Source organism: Sinocyclocheilus rhinocerous, unplaced genomic scaffold, assembly GCF_001515625.1.
Source record: "Sinocyclocheilus rhinocerous isolate Xijiao unplaced genomic scaffold, SAMN03320098_v1.1 scaffold795, whole genome shotgun sequence".
NCBI lineage: Eukaryota > Metazoa > Chordata > Actinopteri > Cypriniformes > Cyprinidae > Sinocyclocheilus > Sinocyclocheilus rhinocerous.
This window is the reverse complement of record NW_015630361.1, coordinates 654,013-664,837: the sequence shown is the minus strand read 5'-3', so window position 1 is coordinate 664,837 and position 10,825 is coordinate 654,013. Positions and strand designations below refer to the sequence as shown.

The 10,825-nt window shown below is 33.2% G+C and overlaps 1 long non-coding RNA gene across 3 annotated transcripts in view; it reads right to left on the bottom strand.

Annotated features, from left to right (window-relative positions):
• The window catches only part of LOC107740289 (uncharacterized), a 22,715-nt gene that overhangs the window by 10,379 nt on the left and 1,511 nt on the right, over positions 1–10,825 (bottom strand). The window contains exons 2-3 of one of the 3 annotated variants that reach the window (XR_001640071.1): positions 10,409–10,435; positions 10,125–10,251 (exon numbers count right to left, since the gene is read on the bottom strand). This is a non-coding gene — a long non-coding RNA (uncharacterized LOC107740289). Of the gene's footprint in view, positions 1–10,124; positions 10,252–10,408; positions 10,581–10,825 lie in introns of those variants that run through there. The other 2 variants (XR_001640073.1, XR_001640072.1) reach the window with 2 other exon arrangements.

The window sequence follows — 10,825 nt, the reverse complement described above, 5'->3', positions numbered from 1 at the left end:
GTTACATACAATTTAAATTAATAATAAAATTTTTGTTACATGCTATAAAATAAATGTAAGCAGAAATTTAAAAAAATCTAATTTTCATGTAGTTTAACTTGATGCATTAAAACAACTAAAACTAAAATTGAAATAGAAATGAATAAAAACTAAAAACTACATAGACTACATATTTTTATTTAAAAAAAATAATAATGTTTTTTAAAAATAAAAATAAAGATGACAAAAACACACCAAAAAAATGACTAAAACTTTAACTAAAATGAAAATGAAAAATACAAAATATTTTTAAATATTCTTATATCTAAATCTAAATTTTAGTAACTAAAACTGTATTTGTAGTTATAAAATATTTTACCCAATATTTCTGTAATATATATTTTTTTTATCTCAATGCCTAACAATATTCCAAATCCTAGACCCTTACTAAAGAGATTGCATTAGCTAGAATGCTGCCTTTGAAGGTAACTGCATATGTAGGGAGTAAAAAAACAAGGCTGTGCACAAGGTTTTGGTCCAGATTGCTCTGATTTGGTGGATTGTTCCTTTTTAAGCCTTACTGGCGATTAAACAAAGGTTTTGTGACATCCAAACTACTCTGGTGGTAAAGTTCTTCATCATGTTAGTCCTCCAAGAGTGTAACCAGCCTGTCTTACTCCATTACACTTTAACAGAAATAGTGTTTTATGGTGTGCAATGACTGCTCTGTGCCGATAAGTAGTGTGTGTGTGTGTGTGTGTGTGTTCTTCAGGGTTACAGTGAGCTCTGGGGAAGGACAGCAGTGTGTGTGACAATGTGATGCTCACTGGAAGAGACAGCGATGTAATTTGCCCTTCCAACACCACAGGATCTTGCATAATATGCCCCCCTTCCACTCACAGAGCGTAAAAGGGCTTGTATGTCAGACGTGGTAGCTGTACATTTCAAACAACACAAAGATACATTCTGTTCCAGCAATCATTTAAATGAATAGTCCACCAAAAATAAAAATGCGCCATCAAAACACTACCTGTACATACTAAGAAAATCAGTAGACCGAGTAGAACACAATTATCATTTTGGGAAAAAATATTAAATTAACAGAAAAGTCCACCCCCAAAAATTTACATTTTCTGAAAATGTACTCGCCCTCAGGCCATCTGAGATGTAGATGAGTTTGTTTCTTCATCAGATTTGGAGAAATGTAGCATTCCATCACTTGCTCACCAATGGATGCTCTGCAGTGAATGGGTGCCGTCAGAATGAGAGTCCAAACAGCTGATAAAAACATCACAATAATCCACACCACTCCAGTCCATCAATTAACGTCTTGAGAAGTTGCATACTTGTGAGAAAGAAATCCATCAAGACATTTAAAAATTCAAACTGTTGCTTCCAGCTAAAATACGAATCCATAATAACGCTTCCTCCAGTGATGTGGTCTTTTAAAAGTGGTCTTTTCTGAATCAGGAGAGAAGTCTGCACAGATCAAGCCAAAACAGTCCAAAACAGATCTAGACAAATATGTGGGTGGATTTTGATGTGAGAGACAACAGGAGATGGACATTTTCATTATTATGGATTATGGGGTTAAAAATGTCTCGATGGATTTGTTTCTTACAAACACGCAACTTTTTGCAAGACATTAACTGATGTACTGGAGTGGTGTGGATTACTTGTGATGTTTTTATCAGCTGTTTGGACTCTCATTCTGACGGCACCCATTCACTGCAGAGCATCCATTGCTGAGACACTGATGCAATGCTACATTTCTCCAAATCTGATGAAGAAACAAACTCATCTACATCTTGGATGACCTGAGGGTGAGCACATTTTCAGCAAATTTTCATTTTTCATTTTCATTTCCTTTAAGCCTGTACTTAAAGCCTCTCTAATATCAATATTAGTATAACAAACAACAGAATCATAATGTAAATAGAAGCTGTTGCACTTGCCATATCTGTAACAGTAGTGGATATGTGTTACTTGTGTTATTTAACACCCAGCTCGACATCACAAGCATGCAATGAGACTTAAGTTTCTACTCTACTGTCTATGAGATTCAGTTCTATGACATTTTCCTGTCATAAAAATGAGTCAGGGACGATGTTATGGCATGCACTATTGCGAAAAGCGCAAGTGCTGCTGCACTCCAGATGAGAACGATTAGAAGAGACAAATTGTGATAAATTGGCTTGGTTTGCTTCCTTGAACGTCAATTCATGCTCGGCGAAAGATGCATATGTTTAGGACATAAAGACGATATTATGAGAAAGTGAAAATATTAAAATTAGTCACAGTAAAAAAAACTATACTGACTTGTTGCAATAAACCCTGTAAATAAAAAACGGCCTGCTTAATCATGTAGCGCGTGTGTGTGTGTGTGTGTGTGTGTGTGTGTGTTAATTTCTTCCATTCTGTCCCTTTTCCTCCAGTGAAACCCTGCGTGTTTAAACACGTCTCTCTCCAGCTCAGCATTGTCTTAAAATGGCTCAGTACAACACAGAGGTTACAACTAGATTTCTACATGAACTCTGTAAGAAAAGTAAGTGATATTTGCCTTGGTAAATATCAATAGCAAATAGCCAATGAAGAGTGATTGACCAAAAACCTTTCCAAAGAATAAACTGCAAATAATTTCAAGGAATATGTTATTTAAAATGATTAAGAAGGCAAATTTTTAGGCGCAAACTGAGAATGACTTACAGCACTATATCACTGTACAATACTGTAGAATACTGTGCAATAATTACATTAAGAACTGACTCTTATTGACTCTATAGAAAACGTTGCAATTTTGAAAAAAAAAAAAACACCATTTACACACACACACACATATATATATATATATATATATTTATTTTTTTACAAATGAGGACAAATTTATCCCAAGTATATCCAAGACATCCCATCCAGTTTCTGTTACACTGAAATATATTTTGCATATTTTTCTGAATATCTTTTTCATATTAATAAGATTAAAAACCTAAACATAAAAAATGAAAACTAAATGAAAATTAGAAACGTTGCCTTAGTAAAACCAAAACTAAAATAAAAATAAAGTCAATTTATTGACAATATTTTTAAAAAAAGATAATAAAATTGACATTTTTTAAATTAAAATGAAAACTGAAAATATGAAAAAGGATAATTCAAAATATTAATAAATACTATTCGAATAAAGAATTAATAAATAATAAATAAATACTACGATTTTAATGGACAATGTAAAATATTTATAACATTCACAAATATTTTACATCTCACTGTCTATTATTAAATTGTTTTAAAAATATTTATCTGCATTATATTGGCAACTGTGCTCTCTAGATATTGACAACTCATATACAAAAATAAAGCAACATTTCACCAAACATGAGCATCATTATCCATATATATCCATATATGATGTACATTTTTTGGAGTATTTTACAAATATTTTATATATTGTTGTCTATCATTAAATTGTTTTCAAAATATTTATCTACATTATATCAGCCACTGTGCTCTCTATAAGCTGACAACATATTAACTAAGCACATGCATACACAAATATGAGCACAATATCACTGAACATGAGCATTATTTTTCATATAATCTAAGATAATCTTATTGGGTTTAATAGGAATGCATCGTGTCATTTCATCAGTGTAAGGAACAGCTACGCCACAGGGCTTGAGCTTACAGACATACAGTACATACATGGGAAATTAATACATGCTCCTCTGTGTCACGTTTAATTTAATAATGAGGATCTTGTGCAGCTGATATATGCACTTGTCCACACGTATGCTACTTTCATGCATCTGATTATCAGATAAACCTCACGCTCTTATTTCAAGGTTGTTGTTAATGCTGTGGTTATTTTAACAGTTTCCTTCGCACATTCGGTTGAACGACATTGTTAAAACACATGTATCATTCAATGGAACTGTGCGTATACTTTAGACTCTTACATTTTTGCTCCGTCCATGCAATAAATGTGCAGCCTTCGACTGCTCAGGTAATGACTTCGGTAGAAAAACTACAGAAAAGCAAAACTACTTCCTTGTAGTAATTTAATGTGTATATATTCTGAAAGCATTGAATCGCTATAGAAATCGTGATTCATTCGATTCTTAGCGTTTTAAATCGATTACTGTCCGAAATTGACGATTCACGATTCAAAAATCATGTTTCAAGATCGATGCATATGCATCGTCAGGGTTTGTAATCGATGCATCGAGAAAACGAGTGAATCGTTACACACCTAATATTTACTATAGTTGAAATTGTACGTACTTTACTTAATTGTACTTTTACTTCTATTTTATGGCCTTTGCCACAATATCAGACATGCACCTTAAAGTGTGCACAATAATTTTACAATATTGTAATGTTATGTGATGAACTGATCCTGAAATGAATCTTTTTGAACAATTTAAATGCTTAAAATGACTTTGACTGCAAAACATGGTAGTATAAAATATTTACCTATATAATATAAAAACATTATTTCAATTGGATATTTGGAATATATACACTACCAAAAGTTTGGGGTCAGAAAGTTTTTTTTTTCTTTTTTTTTAAGAAATTAATGCTTGCTTATTATTAATTTTATTCATCACTGATTAAACTGATAAAAGAAATGCTGTTCTTCTGAAGTTTTATTTGTCAATGATCCTGAAAAAATGAAATAAAAAACACTTAAATCCAGAAAAACATTTATTATGGTTTCCACAAAACATATGAAGCATCAAAACAGCTTTCAACATTGATAATAATAAGAAATGTTTCTTGAGCAGCATATCAGTATATTAGAATGATTTCTGACGGATCACGTGACACTGAAGACTGGAGAATTTATGCTGAAAATGCAGCTTTGATTATAGAAATAAATTACATTTTACAATATATTCACATAGAAAACAGTTATTTGAATTTGTAATAATATTTCACAATATTACTGCTTTTTCTGTATTTTTGATCAAATTAATGCAGCCTTGGTGAGCACAGCTTTCAACATTGATAATAATAAGAAATGTTTCTTGAGCAGCATATCAGTATATTAGAATGATTTCTGACGGATCACGTGACACTGAAGACTGGAGAATTTATGCTGAAAATGCAGCTTTGATTATAGAAATAAATTACATTTTACAATATATTCACATAGAAAACAGTTATTTGAATTTGTAATAATATTTCACAATATTACTGCTTTTTCTGTATTTTTGATCAAATTAATGCAGCCTTGGTGAGCAGAAGAGACTTTTTTCAAAAACATAAAAGAAAATCTCCAAACTTGTTAATGATTAAGCTTTTTTTTATCTGGTTTATGTTTGAAACAAAAATATGCCAATGCCACAAGACAAAACACTTTTTCCCCAAAATTTTGTGGTGACAAAGTGGTGGAGACAAAAATCATCCATGTTCTCACTGTAAATGACGTCTTTGCTCTTTACCCATCACTGTACTCTCTCTCTGTCCGTCTCCTCTCCGTCCTTCGTCCCTCCAGATTTTCTGAGAAAATAGCTGAGGGCCAGATGAAGGCTTTGGCTGCCTCTCTGTGTTACCAGCTACACTCTTAAAAATAAAGGTGCTTCAAAAGGTTCTTGAAGCGATGCCATAGAAGAACCATTTTTGGTTCCATGAAGAACCATTCAGTCAAAGGTTCTTTAAAGAACCGTCTCTTTCTTACCTTTTTATAATCTGAAGAACCTTCTTTCGCCACAAAGAACCTTTTGTGATACAGAACGGTTCTTTAGATGTTAAAGGTTCTTTATGGAACCATTTAGTCAAAAAGGTTCTTCTATGGCATCGTGAAGCACCTTTATTTTTAAGAGTGTAAGACAAATATTTCCCAGGACGAGTCCCGTTGCCCGCAGGATGTTTACACGCAGCTCCCCTCCCACCCTTGGCCTGGCTTTGCCTCTTTCATCCTCTTCCACACACACAGACAGACAAACACAAACAGCGAGTATCGGCAGATCACCTTCACACGCTTTCGGTTCAACTGCCTCTGACCTCCTTGTCTTGCCCCAGATTTGCGTGACCTCACCCTGTAGGCCAAGTACACAAAACAGGCTCTGTCAGTTAGCATAGCGTACGGTCTAGCCTAGCATAACACGCAAAAATCTTTGAGAAGAGCATTCGTGCCAAACCGAGGGGAAAAGACAAACACAATGATACTGTAGACTGGAGAATGTCTAAAATAAACAGCGGACTGAAATGGAAATAAAAGTAGCAGGTATTTGATCATTTTTTAGATCAAGCGAATCTACATTTTTTGTGCAAACATAAACACTAAAAAATGAAATAGCTGGGGAAAAAAAACACTTGAAACATTGCAACTAGTTTATTTAATTTGATGCATTCTGTGGTGGAAATAGCATTTTATTCCTAATTTTACGCATCCTAAATCCACACAGTTAAATACTATTTTTACACTTAAATGGCATCATTTGACAAATGACAGCTTGACTGGAAATGATGCACAATAACGCAATTCTGTTCACCAGGGATATTTACTTTTTGTATTTGTCTTCTGATTTCCTCCCGCATCACATGTCTCATATTTCATCTCAAGCTCTTCGCTGACACTGACGTCTCCTTGGTAAACAAGTACACTAACATAAATCATTACTTGGGGCAAAATAGTTGGTTGTGGAGACAGTGACGCCACAGCTGAGGGACAGATTAAATGTGAATAGAAAATGTTTACAGAAATCATCAATTTAACGCAAGAAAATATTGAAATAGTTTATGGTTATTTCACTCGTATTTGGAAATAAATAAATAAATAGGCATTTATTACTTTTAATAACACTTTTTAAATAACATTATTTTATATATTTTATTATTAATTATCCAAATAGGAGTAGGATAATAATACAAATAAAATAAGATTTAAAAAAAAATTATTATTAAACTAATAATAAATTAAGATTGATTGGGAATCTGAGATAAACACCCTTTATGTATTTTGGTGTTATTATTATAGCTTTAATCTTGTTCGAGATCCACACCTTCAATTTGAAAATCTGTAAATCCACCACAAAATTATGAGTTATCATAACATATTATTAATATTGTTGTTGCTATTTGTCCCAGATCCACACTTTTAAACTTTCAAATCTGAAATTTTAATTTATTTTTGTATTAAAAAAAAAAATAATAAAAAAATTCATTATTGAATTTCAATATTTTCAATTTTCATTTCAATATTTTATTAATTTATTATAATAATTTTTTGATTTTATTTGTCAAATTTACGATTTCACCAAATAGCAAAAATAAATGATCAAATGTGGTTTTGAGATCCTAATCAAAAAGGAAAAAAACTAAAAGTTGAAATCCACTTTAATAAAATTCAACCTCTGAAACAGAAAAGTGTGCAAAGTTGCAAAGATATGGTTAGTTGGCATCCCATCAATAATATTAGACTAACCAGCTGTATGAATGCCTACTAGCAACCGAAAATACAGAGATTTGGCAACACAGAGCAATTTAATCACCGCCAGTGCGAACGATACATGAAGCGTTGCAAATACAGCTGCAGAACATTGTTCTAACGTCCGACAGAGCTCCAGAAATGACATTGTCCAGATGAGTCTAATTCAATTCTAGAGAAGTGTCTAATTCAATGTCTTGTCTTGCTCTAATTGAAAGTCAATGTCTTTCATAGCTCTAGATAACTTCCGGTTTTGTTGCATGTCTTGACAGAAGGCCAACATTGAGAGGTCAGTGAGTGCACTTAGATTTACGAAGTGCGCCTTTACTTACCAACTAACCATGAATAAATACAACAGACCGTGACGGGATGAGAAAAAGAGAAGGAAAGAAAGAACAAGGGGGGAAAACATAGAAGTGGCAGTTTTCATTTCAGAGGACAGAGAGCCTGTCCTTGATTAACATCTCACCTAACGCCACGTATTTTGGAAACATCCGGTAACATTTGTATTCTCTGGTTCTGTAAATCCTTTCGGTCGATTAAGAGGAATTAAGGGCTTTGCTTCTCTCATGCTGCCTATAAAGGGTTACACATCTCGCCTTATTAAGCGTACTGTGCAAATTCAGCAAAACATGTCACAGCTTGACACGTTCAGACCTGAACTCTCTCACGGGCCGCATACTTTTGCTGCTATAGAGGACGATACGCGACACGCCGGCTGGGTTTAAACACTGAGTATAATCATGTGAGAACTAGATCATATTTTCTGATGAAAACGTGAGCGGCAAAACTCCCCCCCGCAGTGTTAGGGTGTTGTGGGTGGCTGCCAGGGCGTTGCAGTGCGGTTACCGCCTGCTTTATCATCCACCAGAACAAAAAAAAAATCATCTGATTTCTTAGAAAAATGCACACATAGAAGTCACGAGATTTGAGGTCTCATTCATGTCTGAAGCAAAATCATGCAGCTAACAAGCTACTAGTGTTATTTTAGTATCACTGAGATATTATTATAGTTGTATTACTTTTTAAAATATTTAATAAAAGTATATTAATGTATTTATTTCTTCATTTTAATTTTAGTAATTTTGTTTTTATTAGTTTTTTTGTAATACGTGTCTACTGTATATAGTTTTTATTTCAGTTTTCATTTGAGTGATTTTAGAACATCAAGTTACACTAAATGAAAACGAGAACATTAGTTGCATTTGTAACTAGCTGAAATAAACTAAGTTTAAGATTTTTTTAATATTTTAATTTATATCACTTATAATTATTTAATTGGAATATACATTTTTTAAACAAATTAAAAAGTAAAATTTAAAATAAATTATTTCAGTTATTTTATTTGTTATTTTAAACAAAAATGTTTATGGTTTTAGTTTTAGTTAACAACCGTGCAAAAAATATGCCAAGGATTTAGACTTAGGGTTATTTCACTAACCCTATGTATTCATAATGTTTATAGTGAAGCCTGACTGTAATATTTTGCATATATTTTGGGTTAAACCATTTTTGTCCCAATATATTAAAGTACTTAATAAATTATATTTCTAATAAATATATATTTATATTCAAAAATATTGTTTGCTTCTTACACTATCTTTAATTTATATTTTCAAAATAAGCTTTTTTTAAAAAAAAAAATGCATAAGCACTAGGGCTGCACGATTATGACAAAAATCATAATTGTCGATTATTCCCTTGAAATTGTAATTGCAATTATTAATTACGATTATCACAATTTACATTGAATGATGTTTATACCGTTGTCTGATGCAACTGCATGCCGTATTTTTATATGAAAATAAACAAGCTGAAAACACTTAACTGAAAAACTTTTAGTGCTTTTCAATAGTATTAAGCCTCAAATGTCAACTAAACATCGGATTGGTTTCTTCTTTAAATGATAAAAAAAAGTAAAAATATGAATGGTATTATAATGTTAAACTAAAACTAAAACAATGGAAAAACCCTTAAGATAACATGTAGAAAGAAAAAAAAACATATCTTAAGCGTGCAGAATAACGTAAGTGGACTTTGAACGATTAATTGCCGCTTTGAACGATTACGTAATTGTGGCATCCATAATTGTGATCGCGATTAGAAATTAAATTAATTGTGCAGCCCTAATAAACACATCACAATTCTTTATGAAATTGCCTTTTCCATAAATTGGCTTAAAATTTTATGAAAACTGATTTTTTTTTAGGAGGAAAGATAATTAATCCACATTTCTGGAACAGCCTCTGGAGGACACTTTAATTTAACATAAAACAAGACTCAATGTCTTCTGGTTTTGCTTCACAAGTAGATATACTTTTTATCTAATCGTACTGGAAAACAAAGACAAAAATACTGAATAAGAAAATCACTTTTTGCAATGCAACTTGGAAGACAACTACAATTTCTCATAAGTAATAGCGGAATATAGTCTGCAACTGTTCACTGGAAATCATAAACAATAATGTCTTTCCTCACAGTGTTTGTCACCACCACCCAGAAATGCGATTTCCCAATAGCTGATCATCTGCCAAAAACCAGCACACCTTGCTCTTCTGTGTGCTTCCCAGCCCATGATGCCTCTGAATGAGTGAGTCATTGCATCTGTACAGTTGGATTGGTTTCTCACACCCAAGACAATGACAAACCATCACAACATGAAAGGAGTCGAGTTCTAATTTATCTGCGATAAAGAGAAAACACACACACATACCTGTGAAAGATGCATTGGGAGGGACTCCACACTTTTGCAAACCGGATTTTCTGGTCTTCTTGCCTCTCTTCGCCGCAGTAGCTGTTATATTCATAGTAACTGTCTTAAAGATCAACTGAGCTAGCTGCTGTGACAGTGACACACAAAAGGAGAGAATGAGTTGTCTGACAACTGATGTGTGCTTACATTGCTCAATGAGGAGAACCAGCAATGTTTTCAACACGTTTGCTTTGAAAGACGTGATAATTCGCTGGAAAATGACAGTTTTGGCATAATTTACTCACCCCCACGTCGATCCAGGCCTTCTTTTTCTGTGAAAGGAGAAAGCAGAACGTCTGAGCTTCTGTTTATCATTCAACAAACGTAGAAAGTGATTTATACAGTCAAGCTCAGAGTTCGGGAGACTTCCAGGAGCTTCCGATTAAAGGGGTCATATGATGCTTTTTTAAAGATCATTATTTTGTGTATTTGGTGTAACAGAATATGTTGACATGCTTTAATGTTCAAAAAACACATTATTTTTCAAATACTGTACATTATTGTAGGTCCTCTATGCCCCGCCTCTCTCAAACGCTTCGTTTTCTACAAAGCCCCCTCCTTTGACAAGCGCAGTCCGCTCTGATTGGCCAGCTGACCCAGTGCACTGTGATTGGCCGAACACCACAAGCACACGTCGGAAATGAAACGCCCCTTACCATAAT